This window comes from Coffea arabica, chromosome 5e, assembly GCF_036785885.1.
Source record: "Coffea arabica cultivar ET-39 chromosome 5e, Coffea Arabica ET-39 HiFi, whole genome shotgun sequence".
Lineage (NCBI taxonomy): Eukaryota > Viridiplantae > Streptophyta > Magnoliopsida > Gentianales > Rubiaceae > Coffea > Coffea arabica.
Window position 1 is genome coordinate 13,580,749 of NC_092318.1, and position 19,006 is coordinate 13,599,754.

Below are 19,006 nucleotides of genomic sequence, written 5' to 3' on the forward strand. Positions count from 1 at the left end.
CGGCCCACCGAACCCTCTGGTTCGCCTTAGGGGGAGGTGGGGTCGTCACAGTTGGTATCAGAGCCATATGCCGACAGTTGGGACTTTAAGTCCTTCGTCTGGAAAAGCCCCGAGCCTCTCGTTCGTGAAGAGTCACGAAGCGAAACTCTCCGTAGGGGATGCCCGCGTGCGGGTGGCAAGCTGATAGGTACCCCGTGATGTGACCCTGAGAACTGTCACAGTTGGTATCAGAGCTTAGTCTTCAGATCTCTGTAGTGTATCCTAGGCTTGAAGTTTAGGATGCCGGACTGTGGGTTTGATTTGACTCTTGAGATATTTTTGCGGGATGTCTTGACTTGATTGGTACAAGAAGGAATGTCGAGGACGACATTCTTTTAAGGAGGGGAGATTGTGACGCCCCGAAAAAAAATGAGTTTGAGAACCCGGAAAATTTTCTAATTTTCTAGGGTTTATTTTTTTTAACGCCCGCCTTTTCTACATTTTCTTGATTAGAAAAATTCCCCAGATAAAGTTTATGAGCAAAAATAGTTTTAAAATGATTTTTCTAGTATCGGTTAGTTTTTGAGAAATTAAAAGCGTATTTTGGACGTGGGACCCGCAAGTGCGGTAAATGCATTATATTTTTAACCACTTGTTGGAATTTTGTATTAAGTGATATTAGTTTACAATGTGTTAAGATATTTGTGTAAGAGAGACAAAAAGTTAGGCAAGCAATTAATGAGAGGGACATGTGTCACCATATGATTAAATCTTGTTTTGACTTACTATTCAACCTTTTACCAATTACTAAATAAAACAAAAAAATTGATCAAATATCTTCCATTTTTCCTTCAAGCTTGGCGGAACCTCCTCTTACAAGAAAAGAAAGAAAAGCTTCCAAGTTTCTTGCTCCAATCATGTCCAATCTCACAAACTAACCATTTAATCTTGAATTCCTTCCATAAAACCTCTTCAAGTAGTGATTGTGAGTTGTTGTGTGAAGTTTTTTTGGAAAGTTAAGGTGTCCTACAACTCTCCCTCTCTTGTTTACTAGGTGAGTGGTATATGAACTTTCCCCTACACTTAATGAAGCTTGAGTTGTGCTTAGTGGAAGCTAAAGTGTTGAATTTTGTGATTTAATTCTTGTTTTTGGATGAAATGGTGAAGTTTACAATTTATTGGTGAATTTTCTGGTTTAATGTGATCATGATGTTGTGGCCTTGTATGATGATTGGAAATGTTATGTAATGAAGCTAGAAGGTGGAAAAAGTGGACAATTGCAACCAATTTTGGGTTTGGAAGAAATTCTGGAAAATTAGGGTTCTTGAAGCTACATTCTGTCCGAAATTTTAGGTCATAGATAGAGGCCGCATTGGCCTTAGCTCAAATCATGAAAGTTGTAGGGAATGACATTTTAGAGGTGCCTACAAAATTTCAGGTCATTTGGAGTAGTGTAGAATGAGATATGTCGTTTTTACTGTTGCTGTTCTGGGTGATCAGAATGTGCGAACTGTGATTGTAATCGTCTGTTTTGACTGGAATTTCTTTGGATTTTGTTGTTGGTGTCTTCTGAGGAAATGTAGCTTGATGTCTTAGCTATCATATGCCTTTGGAATCAATGCATTTGGACCTGTGTAGACTGAGTTGGACGAATTACAGCATTGTGTGATTTGGGAACCTGCAATTACGATTCTGGTTTGGTATTCTGCATATTTGACCTAGTTGTGCTAGGATTTGGACTGAGTGACCTTCTACATTGTTGTAGCCCTGGTTCTTAGCTTCGAAACGGTGGGTCTTGGACCTCCATCCGATACTCGTAGTACCTTTGGTGCCATTACCGCAAAAGGACGTCAAAACTGTTTTCTGGTTTTGAGCAATTGTGGTTAATTGCTATGTGATTGGGTTTGATTGTCGGTTGGAAAATAAAGGAATTAAGGGGAAATGCTGTCCGATTTTAATAGCGTTGGTTACCTTAAGTTTCAAGTGAAAGGCTTGGACTTGAATGATGGAATTGGCTATATTGAACAAGGATTATGAGCCGTGGAGGTGAGTGACCTTAAACTACTTGCAACGTTACTTTAAAATGTTTCTTGCATCGTTTCTTTGATTGCATATCCTGTGTGCCGGCATATAAGTTCTTGACATGTTTTGGCTCAAATGAGTACTTGGAATTCGTGTGCTAGACTCCGACGTTTCCTCCACCGTTTAATGTTCCTGTAGAGCACCAATGGGCTCAATGTTAATGTTCAATGTTAAATGATCGTTTGGAGCGTTGGACGTCTAAGTACCATGATTTCACTGGTTCACGAGAGCAATGAAAGTGCATTGATTACTGAATCATGACATTATTGAAATGAACGATTGTGAAACTGATTTGATAACTGATTTTATTGGTTACTCGCTGAGCTTCTAGCTCACCCAAAAATGTTTTATTCCCCTCCACAGGGCTCAAGGCGAAGGAGTGGCTTGTAGTGTTTATCATGGATTATATCATGTATGGATTGAATTTGGATTTCCTTTTGTGTAATCGTTCATATTGGGATTGTATTGAACGTTTAGAATTGCTTGGATGTGTAATCGTCTAGTTTTGGACTTCCTCCTGTATAATAGTTGGTATCAAGGATCAGAGTGGCGCTGCGGAAGCGTGGACGCTTCGCTTTTGATAGTTGGAAATCGTTTCCGCTTCACTTATGACATGTAATTATGGGAGACTTGGATGTATATTTGTGGACCATGTGATTTTTCTTTGAGATTGTATCTTGTATTTGTTTGAGGATTGTAGTGAACGACTGAGTCCCGGCGAGAGCCGGGCAGGCGGCCCGCCGAACCCTCTGGTTCGCCTTAGGGGGAGGTGGGGTCGTCACAGTTGGTATCAGAGCCATATGCCGACAGTTGGGACTTTAAGTCCTTCGTCTGGAAAAGCCCCGAACCTCTCGTTCGTGAAGAGTCACGAAGCGAAACTCTCCGTAGGGGATGCCCGCGTGCGGGTGGCAAGCTGATAGGTACCCCGTGATGTGACCCTGAGAACTGTCACAGTTGGTATCAGAGCTTAGGTTTCAGATCTCTGTAGTGTATCCTAGGCTTGAAGTTTAGGATGCCGGACTGTGGGTTTGATTTGACTCTTGAGAGATTTTTGCGGGATGTCTTGACTTGATTGGTACAAGAGGGAATGTCGAGGACGACATTCTTTTAAGGAGGGGAGATTGTGACGCCCCGAAAAAAAATGAGTTTGAGAACCCGGAAAATTTTCTAATTTTCTAGGGTTTATTTTTTTTAACGCCCGCCTTTTCTACATTTTCTTGATTAGAAAAATTCCCCAGATAAAGTTTATGAGCAAAAATAGTTTTAAAATGATTTTTCTAGTATCGGTTAGTTTTTGAGAAATTAAAAGCGTATTTTGGACGTGGGACCCGCAAGTGCGGTAAATGCATTATATTTTTATCCACTTGTTGGAATTTTGTATTAAGTGATATTAGTTTACAATGTGTTAAGATATTTGTGTAAGAGAGACAAAAAGTTAGGCAAGCAATTAATGAGAGGGACATGTGTCACCATATGATTAAATCTTGTTTTGACTTACTATTCAACCTTTTACCAATTACTAAATAAAACAAAAAAATTGATCAAATATCTTCCATTTTTCCTTCAAGCTTGGCCGAACCTCCTCTTACAAGAAAAGAAAGAAAAGCTTCCAAGTTTCTTGCTCCAATCATGTCCAATCTCACAAACTAACCATTTAATCTTGAATTCCTTCCATAAAACCTCTTCAAGTAGTGATTGTGAGTTGTTGTGTGAAGTTTTTTTGGAAAGTTAAGGTGTCCTACAACTCTCCCTCTCTTGTTTACTAGGTGAGTGGTATATGAACTTTCCCCTACACTTAATGAAGCTTGAGTTGTGCTTAGTGGAAGCTAAAGTGTTGAATTTTGTGATTTAATTCTTGTTTTTGGATGAAATGGTGAAGTTTACAATTTATTGGTGAATTTTCTGGTTTAATGTGATCATGATGTTGTGGCCTTGTATGATGATTGGAAATGTTATGTAATGAAGCTAGAAGGTGGAAAAAGTGGACAATTGCAACCAATTTTGGGTTTGGAAGAAATTCTGGAAAATTAGGGTTCTTGAAGCTACATTCTGTCCGAAATTTTAGGTCATAGATAGAGGCCGCATTGGCCTTAGCTCAAAACATGAAAGTTGTAGGGAATGACATTTTAGAGGTGCCTACAAAATTTCAGGTCATTTGGAGTAGTGTAGAATGAGATATGTCGTTTTTACTGTTGCTGTTCTGGGTGATCAGAATGTGCGAACTGTGATTGTAATCGTCTGTTTTGACTGGAATTTCTTTGGATTTTGTTGTTGGTGTCTTCTGAGGAAATGTAGCTTGATGTCTTAGCTATCATATGCCTTTGGAATCAATGCATTTGGACCTGTGTAGACTGAGTTGGACGAATTACAGCATTGTGTGATTTGGGAACCTGCAATTACGATTCTGGTTTGGTATTCTGCATATTTGACCTAGTTGTGCTAGGATTTGGACTGAGTGACCTTCTACATTGTTGTAGCCCTGGTTCTTAGCTTCGAAACGGTGGGTCTTGGACCTCCATCCGATACTCGTAGTACCTTTGGTGCCATTACCGCAAAAGGACGTCAAAACTGTTTTCTGGTTTTGAGCAATTGTGGTTAATTGCTATGTGATTGGGTTTGATTGTAGGTTGGAAAATAAAGGAATTAAGGGGAAATGCTGTCCGATTTTAATAGCGTTGGTTACCTTAAGTTTCAAGTGAAAGGCTTGGACTTGAATGATGGAATTGGCTATATTGAACAAGGATTATGAGCCGTGGAGGTGAGTGACCTTAAACTACTTGCAACGTTACTTTAAAATGTTTCTTGCATCGTTTCTTTGATTGCATATCCTGTGTGCCGGCATATAAGTTCTTGACATGTTTTGGCTCAAATGAGTACTTGGAATTCGTGTGCTAGACTCCGACGTTTCCTCCACCGTTTAATGTTCCTGTAGAGCACCAATGGGCTCAATGTTAATGTTCAATGTTAAATGATCGTTTGGAGCGTTGGACGTCTAAGTACCATGATTTCACTGGTTCACGAGAGCAATGAAAGTGCATTGATTACTGAATCATGACATTATTGAAATGAACGATTGTGAAACTGATTTTATTGGTTACTCGCTGAGCTTCTATCTCACCCCAAAATGTTTTATTCCCCTCCACAGGGCTCAAGGCGAAGGAGTGGCTTGTAGTGTTTATCATGGATTATATCATGTATGGATTGAATTTGGATTTCCTTTTGTGTAATCGTTCATATTGGGATTGTATTGAACGTTTAGAATTGCTTGGATGTGTAATCGTCTAGTTTTGGACTTCCTCCTGTATAATAGTTGGTATCAAGGATCAGAGTGGCGCTGCGGAAGCGTGGACGCTTCGCTTTTGATAGTTGGAAATCGTTTCCGCTTCACTTATGACATGTAATTATGGGAGACTTGGATGTATATTTGTGGACCATGTGATTTTTCTTTGAGATTGTATCTTGTATTTGTTTGAGGATTGTAGTGAACGACTGAGTCCCGGCGAGAGCCGGGCAGGCGGCCCACCGAACCCTCTGGTTCGCCTTAGGGGGAGGTGGGGTCGTCACAGTTGGTATCAGAGCCATATGCCGACAGTTGGGACTTTAAGTCCTTCGTCTGGAAAAGCCCCGAGCCTCTCGTTCGTGAAGAGTCACGAAGCGAAACTCTCCGTAGGGGATGCCCGCGTGCGGGTGGCAAGCTGATAGGTACCCCGTGATGTGACCCTGAGAACTGTCACAGTTGGTATCAGAGCTTAGGCTTCAGATCTCTGTAGTGTATCCTAGGCTTGAAGTTTAGGATGCCGGACTGTGGGTTTGATTTGACTCTTGAGATATTTTTGCGGGATGTCTTGACTTGATTGGTACAAGAAGGAATGTCGAGGACGACATTCTTTTAAGGAGGGGAGATTGTGACGCCCCGAAAAAAAATGAGTTTGAGAACCCGGAAAATTTTCTAATTTTCTAGGGTTTATTTTTTTTAACGCCCGCCTTTTCTACATTTTCTTGATTAGAAAAATTCCCCAGATAAAGTTTATGAGCAAAAATAGTTTTAAAATGATTTTTCTAGTATCGGTTAGTTTTTGAGAAATTAAAAGCGTATTTTGGACGTGGGACCCGCAAGTGCGGTAAATGCATTATATTTTTAACCACTTGTTGGAATTTTGTATTAAGTGATATTAGTTTACAATGTGTTAAGATATTTGTGTAAGAGAGACAAAAAGTTAGGCAAGCAATTAATGAGAGGGACATGTGTCACCATATGATTAAATCTTGTTTTGACTTACTATTCAACCTTTTACCAATTACTAAATAAAACAAAAAAATTGATCAAATATCTTCCATTTTTCCTTCAAGCTTGGCCGAACCTCCTCTTACAAGAAAAGAAAGAAAAGCTTCCAAGTTTCTTGCTCCAATCATGTCCAATCTCACAAACTAACCATTTAATCTTGAATTCCTTCCATAAAACCTCTTCAAGTAGTGATTGTGAGTTGTTGTGTGAAGTTTTTTTGGAAAGTTAAGGTGTCCTACAACTCTCCCTCTCTTGTTTACTAGGTGAGTGGTATATGAACTTTCCCCTACACTTAATGAAGCTTGAGTTGTGCTTAGTGGAAGCTAAAGTGTTGAATTTTGTGATTTAATTCTTGTTTTTGGATGAAATGGTGAAGTTTACAATTTATTGGTGAATTTTCTGGTTTAATGTGATCATGATGTTGTGGCCTTGTATGATGATTGGAAATGTTATGTAATGAAGCTAGAAGGTGGAAAAAGTGGACAATTGCAACCAATTTTGGGTTTGGAAGAAATTCTGGAAAATTAGGGTTCTTGAAGCTACATTCTGTCCGAAATTTTAGGTCATAGATAGAGGCCGCATTGGCCTTAGCTCAAATCATGAAAGTTGTAGGGAATGACATTTTAGAGGTGCCTACAAAATTTCAGGTCATTTGGAGTAGTGTAGAATGAGATATGTCGTTTTTACTGTTGCTGTTCTGGGTGATCAGAATGTGCGAACTGTGATTGTAATCGTCTGTTTTGACTGGAATTTCTTTGGATTTTGTTGTTGGTGTCTTCTGAGGAAATGTAGCTTGATGTCTTAGCTATCATATGCCTTTGGAATCAATGCATTTGGACCTGTGTAGACTGAGTTGGACGAATTACAGCATTGTGTGATTTGGGAACCTGCAATTACGATTCTGGTTTGGTATTCTGCATATTTGACCTAGTTGTGCTAGGATTTGGACTGAGTGACCTTCTACATTGTTGTAGCCCTGGTTCTTAGCTTCGAAACGGTGGGTCTTGGACCTCCATCCGATACTCGTAGTACCTTTGGTGTCATTACCGCAAAAGGACGTCAAAACTGTTTTCTGGTTTTGAGCAATTGTGGTTAATTGCTATGTGATTGGGTTTGATTGTCGGTTGGAAAATAAAGGAATTAAGGGGAAATGCTGTCCGATTTTAATAGCGTTGGTTACCTTAAGTTTCAAGTGAAAGGCTTGGACTTGAATGATGGAATTGGCTATATTGAACAAGGATTATGAGCCGTGGAGGTGAGTGACCTTAAACTACTTGCAACGTTACTTTAAAATGTTTCTTGCATCGTTTCTTTGATTGCATATCCTGTGTGCCGGCATATAAGTTCTTGACATGTTTTGGCTCAAATGAGTACTTGGAATTCGTGTGCTAGACTCCGACGTTTCCTCCACCGTTTAATGTTCCTGTAGAGCACCAATGGGCTCAATGTTAATGTTCAATGTTAAATGATCGTTTGGAGCGTTGGACGTCTAAGTACCATGATTTCACTGGTTCACGAGAGCAATGAAAGTGCATTGATTACTGAATCATGACATTATTGAAATGAACGATTGTGAAACTGATTTGATAACTGATTTTATTGGTTACTCGCTGAGCTTCTAGCTCACCCAAAAATGTTTTATTCCCCTCCACAGGGCTCAAGGCGAAGGAGTGGCTTGTAGTGTTTATCATGGATTATATCATGTATGGATTGAATTTGGATTTCCTTTTGTGTAATCGTTCATATTGGGATTGTATTGAACGTTTAGAATTGCTTGGATGTGTAATCGTCTAGTTTTGGACTTCCTCCTGTATAATAGTTGGTATCAAGGATCAGAGTGGCGCTGCGGAAGCGTGGACGCTTCGCTTTTGATAGTTGGAAATCGTTTCCGCTTCACTTATGACATGTAATTATGGGAGACTTGGATGTATATTTGTGGACCATGTGATTTTTCTTTGAGATTGTATCTTGTATTTGTTTGAGGATTGTAGTGAACGACTGAGTCCCGGCGAGAGCCGGGCAGGCGGCCCGCCGAACCCTCTGGTTCGCCTTAGGGGGAGGTGGGGTCGTCACAGTTGGTATCAGAGCCATATGCCGACAGTTGGGACTTTAAGTCCTTCGTCTGGAAAAGCCCCGAGCCTCTCGTTCGTGAAGAGTCACGAAGCGAAACTCTCCGTAGGGGATGCCCGCGTGCGGGTGGCAAGCTGATAGGTACCCCGTGATGTGACCCTGAGAACTGTCACAGTTGGTATCAGAGCTTAGGCTTCAGATCTCTGTAGTGTATCCTAGGCTTGAAGTTTAGGATGCCGGACTGTGGGTTTGATTTGACTCTTGAGAGATTTTTGCGGGATGTCTTGACTTGATTGGTACAAGAGGGAATGTCGAGGACGACATTCTTTTAAGGAGGGGAGATTGTGACGCCCCGAAAAAAAATGAGTTTGAGAACCCGGAAAATTTTCTAATTTTCTAGGGTTTATTTTTTTTAACGCCCGCCTTTTCTACATTTTCTTGATTAGAAAAATTCCCCAGATAAAGTTTATGAGCAAAAATAGTTTTAAAATGATTTTTCTAGTATCGGTTAGTTTTTGAGAAATTAAAAGCGTATTTTGGACGTGGGACCCGCAAGTGCGGTAAATGCATTATATTTTTATCCACTTGTTGGAATTTTGTATTAAGTGATATTAGTTTACAATGTGTTAAGATATTTGTGTAAGAGAGACAAAAAGTTAGGCAAGCAATTAATGAGAGGGACATGTGTCACCATATGATTAAATCTTGTTTTGACTTACTATTCAACCTTTTACCAATTACTAAATAAAACAAAAAAATTGATCAAATATCTTCCATTTTTCCTTCAAGCTTGGCCGAACCTCCTCTTACAAGAAAAGAAAGAAAAGCTTCCAAGTTTCTTGCTCCAATCATGTCCAATCTCACAAACTAACCATTTAATCTTGAATTCCTTCCATAAAACCTCTTCAAGTAGTGATTGTGAGTTGTTGTGTGAAGTTTTTTTGGAAAGTTAAGGTGTCCTACAACTCTCCCTCTCTTGTTTACTAGGTGAGTGGTATATGAACTTTCCCCTACACTTAATGAAGCTTGAGTTGTGCTTAGTGGAAGCTAAAGTGTTGAATTTTGTGATTTAATTCTTGTTTTTGGATGAAATGGTGAAGTTTACAATTTATTGGTGAATTTTCTGGTTTAATGTGATCATGATGTTGTGGCCTTGTATGATGATTGGAAATGTTATGTAATGAAGCTAGAAGGTGGAAAAAGTGGACAATTGCAACCAATTTTGGGTTTGGAAGAAATTCTGGAAAATTAGGGTTCTTGAAGCTACATTCTGTCCGAAATTTTAGGTCATAGATAGAGGCCGCATTGGCCTTAGCTCAAAACATGAAAGTTGTAGGGAATGACATTTTAGAGGTGCCTACAAAATTTCAGGTCATTTGGAGTAGTGTAGAATGAGATATGTCATTTTTACTGTTGCTGTTCTGGGTGATCAGAATGTGCGAACTGTGATTGTAATCGTCTGTTTTGACTGGAATTTCTTTGGATTTTGTTGTTGGTGTCTTCTGAGGAAATGTAGCTTGATGTCTTAGCTATCATATGCCTTTGGAATCAATGCATTTGGACCTGTGTAGACTGAGTTGGACGAATTACAGCATTGTGTGATTTGGGAACCTGCAATTACGATTCTGGTTTGGTATTCTGCATATTTGACCTAGTTGTGCTAGGATTTGGACTGAGTGACCTTCTACATTGTTGTAGCCCTGGTTCTTAGCTTCGAAACGGTGGGTCTTGGACCTCCATCCGATACTCGTAGTACCTTTGGTGCCATTACCGCAAAAGGACGTCAAAACTGTTTTCTGGTTTTGAGCAATTGTGGTTAATTGCTATGTGATTGGGTTTGATTGTCGGTTGGAAAATAAAGGAATTAAGGGGAAATGCTGTCCGATTTTAATAGCGTTGGTTACCTTAAGTTTCAAGTGAAAGGCTTGGACTTGAATGATGGAATTGGCTATATTGAACAAGGATTATGAGCCGTGGAGGTGAGTGACCTTAAACTACTTGCAACGTTACTTTAAAATGTTTCTTGCATCGTTTCTTTGATTGCATATCCTGTGTGCCGGCATATAAGTTCTTGACATGTTTTGGCTCAAATGAGTACTTGGAATTCGTGTGCTAGACTCCGACGTTTCCTCCACCGTTTAATGTTCCTGTAGAGCACCAATGGGCTCAATGTTAATGTTCAATGTTAAATGATCGTTTGGAGCGTTGGACGTCTAAGTACCATGATTTCATTGGTTCACGAGAGCAATGAAAGTTCATTGATTACTGAATCATGACATTATTGAAATGAACGATTATGAAACTGATTTGATAACTGATTTTATTGGTTACTCGCTGAGCTTCTAGCTCACCCCAAAATGTTTTATTCCCCTCCACAGGGCTCAAGGCGAAGGAGTGGCTTGTAGTGTTTATCATGGATTATATCATGTATGGATTGAATTTGGATTTCCTTTTGTGTAATCGTTCATATTGGGATTGTATTGAACGTTTAGAATTGCTTGGATGTGTAATCGTCTAGTTTTGGACTTCCTCCTGTATAATAGTTGGTATCAAGGATCAGAGTGGCGCTGCGGAAGCGTGGACGCTTCGCTTTTGATAGTTGGAAATCGTTTCCGCTTCCTGTAGAGCACCAATGGGCTCAATGTTAATGTTCAATGTTAAATGATCGTTTGGAGCGTTGGACGTCCAAGTACCATGATTTCACTGGTTCACGAGAGCAATGAAAGTGCATTGATTACTGAATCATGACATTATTGAAATGAACGATTATGAAACTGATTTGATAACTGATTTTATTGGTTACTCGCTGAGCTTCTAGCTCACCCCAAAATGTTTTATTCCCCTCCACAGGGCTCAAGGCGAAGGAGTGGCTTGTAGTGTTTATCATGGATTATATCATGTATGGATTGAATTTGGATTTCCTTTTGTGTAATCGTTCATATTGGGATTGTATTGAACGTTTAGAATTGCTTGGATGTGTAATCGTCTAGTTTTGGACTTCCTCCTGTATAATAGTTGGTATCAAGGATCAGAGTGGCGCTGCGGAAGCGTGGACGCTTCGCTTTTGATAGTTGGAAATCGTTTCCGCTTCACTGATGACATGTAATTATGGGAGACTTGGATGTATATTTGTGGACCATGTGATTTTTCTTTGAGATTGTATCTTGTATTTGTTTGAGGATTGTAGCGAACGACTGAGTTCCGGCGAGAGCCGGGCAGGCGGCCCGCCGAACCCTCTGGTTCGCCTTAGGGGGAGGTGGGGTCGTCACAGTTGGTATCAGAGCCATATGCCGACAGTTGGGACTTTAAGTCCTTCGTCTGGAAAAGCCCCGAGCCTCTCGTTCGTGAAGAGTCACGAAGCGAAACTCTCCGTAGGGGATGCCCGCGTGCGGGTGGCAAGCTGATAGGTACCCCGTGATGTGACCCTGAGAACTGTCACAGTTGGTATCAGAGGTTAGGCTTCAGATCTCTGTAGTGTATCCTAGGCTTGAAGTTTAGGATGCCGGACTGTGGGTTTGATTTGACTCTTGAGAGATTTTTGCGGGATGTCTTGACTTGATTGGTACAAGAGGGAATGTCGAGGACGACATTCTTTTAAGGAGGGGAGATTGTGACGCCCCGAAAAAAAATGAGTTTGAGAATCCGGAAAATTTTATAATTTTCTAGGGTTTATTTTTTTTAACGCCCGCCTTTTCTACATTTTCTTGATTAGAAAAATTTCCCAGATAAAGTTTATGAACAAAAATAGTTTTAAAATAATTTTTCTAGTATCGGTTAGTTTTTGAGAAATTAAAAGCGTATTTTGGACGTGGGACCCGCAAGTGCGGTAAATGCATTATATTTTTAACCACTTGTTGGAATTTTGTATTAAGTGATATTAGTTTACAATGTGTTAAGATATTTGTGTAAGAGAGACAAAAAGTTAGGCAAGCAATTAATGAGAGGGACATGTGTCACCATATGATTAAATCTTGTTTTGACTTACTATTCAACCTTTTACCAATTACTAAATAAAACAAAAAAATTGATCAAATATCTTCCATTTTTCCTTCAAGCTTGGCCGAACCTCCTCTTACAAGAAAAGAAAGAAAAGCTTCCAAGTTTCTTGCTCCAATCATGTCCAATCTCACAAACTAACCATTTAATCTTGAATTCCTTCCATAAAACCTCTTCAAGTAGTGATTGTGAGTTGTTGTGTGAAGTTTTTTTGGAAAGTTAAGGTGTCCTACAACTCTCCCTCTCTTGTTTACTAGGTGAGTGGTATATGAACTTTCCCCTACACTTAATGAAGCTTGAGTTGTGCTTAGTGGAAGCTAAAGTGTTGAATTTTGTGATTTAATTCTTGTTTTTGGATGAAATGGTGAAGTTTACAATTTATTGGTGAATTTTCTGGTTTAATGTGATCATGATGTTGTGGCCTTGTATGATGATTGGAAATGTTATGTAATGAAGCTAGAAGGTGGAAAAAGTGGACAATTGCAACCAATTTTGGGTTTGGAAGAAATTCTGGAAAATTAGGGTTCTTGAAGCTACATTCTGTCCGAAATTTTAGGTCATAGATAGAGGCCGAATTGACCTTAGCTCAAAACATGAAAGTTGTAGGGAATGACATTTTAGAGGTGCCTACAAAATTTCAGGTCATTTGGAGTAGTGTAGAATGAGATATGTCGTTTTTACTGTTGCTGTTCTGGGTGATCAGAATGTGCGAACTGTGATCGTAATCGTCTATTTTGACTGGAATTTCTTTGGATTTTGTTGTTGGTGTCTTCTGATGAAATGTAGCTTGATGTCTTAGCTATCATATGCCTTTGGAATCAATGCATTTGGACCTGTGTAGACTGAGTTGGATGAATTACAGCATTGTGTGATTTGGGAACCTGCAATTACGATTCTGGTTTGGTATTCTGCATATTTGACCTAGTTGTGCTAGGATTTGGACTGAGTGACCTTCTACATTGTTGTAGCCCTGGTTCTTAGCTTCGAAACGGTGGGTCTTGGACCTCCATCCGATACTCGTAGTACCTTTGGTGTCATTACCGCAAAAGGACGTCAAAACTGTTTTCTGGTTTTGAGCAATTGTGGTTAATTGCTATGTGATTGGGTTTGATTGTAGGTTGGAAAATAAAGGAATTAAGGGGAAATGCTGTCCGATTTTAATAGCGTTGGTTACCTTAAGTTTCAAGTGAAAGGCTTGGACTTGAATGATGGAATTGGCTATATTGAACAAGGATTATGAGCCGTGGAGGTGAGTGACTTTAAACTACTTGCAACGTTACTTTAAAATGTTTCTTGCATCGTTTCTTTGATTGCATATCCTGTGTGCCGGCATATAAGTTCTTGACATGTTTTGGCTCAAATGAGTACTTGGAATTCGTGTGCTAGACTCCGACGTTTCCTCCACCGTTTAATGTTCCTGTAGAGCACCAATGGGCTCAATGTTAATGTTCAATGTTAAATGATCGTTTGGAGCGTTGGACGTCCAAGTACCATGATTTCACTGGTTCACGAGAGCAATGAAAGTGCATTGATTACTGAATCATGACATTATTGAAATGAACGATTATGAAACTGATTTGATAACTGATTTTATTGGTTACTCGCTGAGCTTCTAGCTCACCCCAAAATGTTTTATTCCCCTCCACAGGGCTCAAGGCGAAGGAGTGGCTTGTAGTGTTTATCATGGATTATATCATGTATGGATTGAATTTGGATTTCCTTTTGTGTAATCGTTCATATTGGGATTGTATTGAACGTTTAGAATTGCTTGGATGTGTAATCGTCTAGTTTTGGACTTCCTCCTGTATAATAGTTGGTATCAAGGATCAGAGTGGCGCTGCGGAAGCGTGGACGCTTCGCTTTTGATAGTTGGAAATCGTTTCCGCTTCACTGATGACATGTAATTATGGGAGACTTGGATGTATATTTGTGGACCATGTGATTTTTCTTTGAGATTGTATCTTGTATTTGTTTGAGGATTGTAGTGAACGACTGAGTTCCGGCGAGAGCCGGGCAGGCGGCCCGCCGAACCCTCTGGTTCGCCTTAGGGGGAGGTGGGGTCGTCACAGTTGGTATCAGAGCCATATGCCGACAGTTGGGACTTTAAGTCCTTCGTCTGGAAAAGCCCCGAGCCTCTCGTTCGTGAAGAGTCACGAAGCGAAACTCTCCGTAGGGGATGCCCGCGTGCGGGTGGCAAGCTGATAGGTACCCCGTGATGTGACCCTGAGAACTGTCACAGTTGGTATCAGAGGTTAGGCTTCAGATCTCTGTAGTGTATCCTAGGCTTGAAGTTTAGGATGCCGGACTGTGGGTTTGATTTGACTCTTGAGAGATTTTTGCGGGATGTCTTGACTTGATTGGTACAAGAGGGAATGTCGAGGACGACATTCTTTTAAGGAGGGGAGATTGTGACGCCCCGAAAAAAAATGAGTTTGAGAACCCGGAAAATTTTCTAATTTTCTAGGGTTTATTTTTTTTAACGCCCGCCTTTTCTACATTTTCTTGATTAGAAAAATTCCCCAGATAAAGTTTATGAGCAAAAATAGTTTTAAAATGATTTTTCTAGTATCGGTTAGTTTTTGAGAAATTAAAAGCGTATTTTGGACGTGGGACCCGCAAGTGCGGTAAATACATTATATTTTTAACCACTTGTTGGAATTTTGTATTAAGTGATATTAGTTTACAATGTGTTAAGATATTTGTGTAAGAGAGACAAAAAGTTAGGCAAGCAATTAATGAGAGGGACATGTGTCACCATATGATTAAATCTTGTTTTGACTTACTATTCAACCTTTTACCAATTACTAAATAAAACAAAAAAATTGATCAAATATCTTCCATTTTTCCTTCAAGCTTGGCCGAACCTCCTCTTACAAGAAAAGAAAGAAAAGCTTCCAAGTTTCTTGCTCCAATCATGTCCAATCTCACAAACTAACCATTTAATCTTGAATTCCTTCCATAAAACCTCTTCAAGTAGTGATTGTGAGTTGTTGTGTGAAGTTTTTTTGGAAAGTTAAGGTGTCCTACAACTCTCCCTCTCTTGTTTACTAGGTGAGTGGTATATGAACTTTCCCCTACACTTAATGAAGCTTGAGTTGTGCTTAGTGGAAGCTAAAGTGTTGAATTTTGTGATTTAATTCTTGTTTTTGGATGAAATGGTGAAGTTTACAATTTATTGGTGAATTTTCTGGTTTAATGTGATCATGATGTTGTGGCCTTGTATGATGATTGGAAATGTTATGTAATGAAGCTAGAAGGTGGAAAAAGTGGACAATTGCAACCAATTTTGGGTTTGGAAGAAATTCTGGAAAATTAGGGTTCTTGAAGCTACATTCTGTCCGAAATTTTAGGTCATAGATAGAGGCCGCATTGGCCTTAGCTCAAAACATGAAAGTTGTAGGGAATGACATTTTAGAGGTGCCTACAAAATTTCAGGTCATTTGGAGTAGTGTAGAATGAGATATGTCATTTTTACTGTTGCTGTTCTGGGTGATCAGAATGTGCGAACTGTGATTGTAATCGTCTGTTTTGACTGGAATTTCTTTGGATTTTGTTGTTGGTGTCTTCTGATGAAATGTAGCTTGATGTCTTAGCTATCATATGCCTTTGGAATCAATGCATTTGGACCTGTGTAGACTGAGTTGGACGAATTACAGCATTGTGTGATTTGGGAACCTGCAATTACGATTCTGGTTTGGTATTCTGCATATTTGACCTAGTTGTGCTAGGATTTGGACTGAGTGACCTTCTACATTGTTGTAGCCCTGGTTCTTAGCTTCGAAACGGTGGGTCTTGGACCTCCATCCGATACTCGTAGTACCTTTGGTGCCATTACCGCAAAAGGACGTCAAAACTGTTTTCTGGTTTTGAGCAATTGTGGTTAATTGCTATGTGATTGGGTTTGATTGTCGGTTGGAAAATAAAGGAATTAAGGGGAAATGCTGTCCGATTTTAATAGCGTTGGTTACCTTAAGTTTCAAGTGAAAGGCTTGGACTTGAATGATGGAATTGGCTATATTGAACAAGGATTATGAGCCGTGGAGGTGAGTGACCTTAAACTACTTGCAACGTTACTTTAAAATGTTTCTTGCATCGTTTCTTTGATTGCATATCCTGTGTGCCGGCATATAAGTTCTTGACATGTTTTGGCTCAAATGAGTACTTGGAATTCGTGTGCTAGACTCCGACGTTTCCTCCACCGTTTAATGTTCCTGTAGAGCACCAATGGGCTCAATGTTAATGTTCAATGTTAAATGATCGTTTGGAGCGTTGGACGTCTAAGTACCATGATTTCATTGGTTCACGAGAGCAATGAAAGTTCATTGATTACTGAATCATGACATTATTGAAATGAACGATTATGAAACTGATTTGATAACTGATTTTATTGGTTACTCGCTGAGCTTCTAGCTCACCCCAAAATGTTTTATTCCCCTCCACAGGGCTCAAGGCGAAGGAGTGGCTTGTAGTGTTTATCATGGATTATATCATGTATGGATTGAATTTGGATTTCCTTTTGTGTAATCGTTCATATTGGGATTGTATTGAACGTTTAGAATTGCTTGGATGTGTAATCGTCTAGTTTTGGACTTCCTCCTGTATAATAGTTGGTATCAAGGATCAGAGTGGCGCTGCGGAAGCGTGGACGCTTCGCTTTTGATAGTTGGAAATCGTTTCCGCTTCCTGTAGAGCACCAATGGGCTCAATGTTAATGTTCAATGTTAAATGATCGTTTGGAGCGTTGGACGTCCAAGTACCATGATTTCACTGGTTCACGAGAGCAATGAAAGTGCATTGATTACTGAATCATGACATTATTGAAATGAACGATTATGAAACTGATTTGATAACTGATTTTATTGGTTACTCGCTGAGCTTCTAGCTCACCCCAAAATGTTTTATTCCCCTCCACAGGGCTCAAGGCGAAGGAGTGGCTTGTAGTGTTTATCATGGATTATATCATGTATGGATTGAATTTGGATTTCCTTTTGTGTAATCGTTCATATTGGGATTGTATTGAACGTTTAGAATTGCTTGGATGTGTAATCGTCTAGTTTTGGACTTCCTCCTGTATAATAGTTGGTATCAAGGATCAGAGTGGCGCTGCGGAAGCGTGGACGCTTCGCTTTTGATAGTTGGAAATCGTTTCCGCTTCACTGATGACATGTAATTATGGGAGACTTGGATGTATATTTGTGGACCATGTGATTTTTCTTTGAGATTGTATCTTGTATTTGTTTGAGGATTGTAGTGAACGACTGAGTTCCGGCGAGAGCCGGGCAGGCGGCCCGCCGAACCCTCTGGTTCGCCTTAGGGGGAGGTGGGGTCGTCACAGTTGGTATCAGAGCCATATGCCGACAGTTGGGACTTTAAGTCCTTCGTCTGGAAAAGCCCCGAGCCTCTCGTTCGTGAAGAGTCACGAAGCGAAACTCTCCGTAGGGGATGCCCGCGTGCGGGTGGCAAGCTGATAGGTACCCCGTGATGTGACCCTGAGAACTGTCACAGTTGGTATCAGAGGTTAGGCTTCAGATCTCTGTAGTGTATCCTAGGCTTGAAGTTTAGGATGCCGGACTGTGGGTTTGATTTGACTCTTGAGAGATTTTTGCGGGATGTCTTGACTTGATTGGTACAAGAGGGAATGTCGAGGACGACATTCTTTTAAGGAGGGGAGATTGTGACGCCCCGAAAAAAAATGAGTTTGAGAATCCGGAAAATTTTCTAATTTTCTAGGGTTTATTTTTTTTAACGCCCGCCTTTTCTACATTTTCTTGATTAGAAAAATTTCCCAGATAAAGTTTATGAACAAAAATAGTTTTAAAATAATTTTTCTAGTATCGGTTAGTTTTTGAGAAATTAAAAGCGTATTTTGGACGTGGGACCCGCAAGTGCGGTAAATGCATTATATTTTTAACCACTTGTTGGAATTTTGTATTAAGTGATATTAGTTTACAATGTGTTAAGATATTTGTGTAAGAGAGACAAAAAGTTAGGCAAGCAATTAATGAGAGGGACATGTGTCACCATATGATTAAATCTTGTTTTGACTTACTATTCAACCTTTTACCAATTACTAAATAAAACAAAAAAATTGATCAAATATCTTCCATTTTTCCTTCAAGCTTGGCCGAACCTCCTCTTACAAGAAAAGAAAGAAAAGCTTCCAAGTTTCTTGCTCCAATCATGTCCAATCTCACAAACTAACCATTTAATCTTGAATTCCTTCCATAAAACCTCTTCAAGTAGTGATTGTGAGTTGTTGTGTGAAGTTTTTTTGGAAAGTTAAGGTGTCCTACAACTCTCCCTCTCTTGTTTACTAGGTGAGTGGTATATGAACTTTCCCCTACACTTAATGAAGCTTGAGTTGTGCTTAGTGGAAGCTAAAGTGTTGAATTTTGTGATTTAATTCTTGTTTTTGGATGAAATGGTGAAGTTTACAATTTATTGGTGAATTTTCTGGTTTAATGTGATCATGATGTTGTGGCCTTGTATGATGATTGGAAATGTTATGTAATGAAGCTAGAAGGTGGAAAAAGTGGACAATTGCAACCAATTTTGGGTTTGGAAGAAATTCTGGAAAATTAGGGTTCTTGAAGC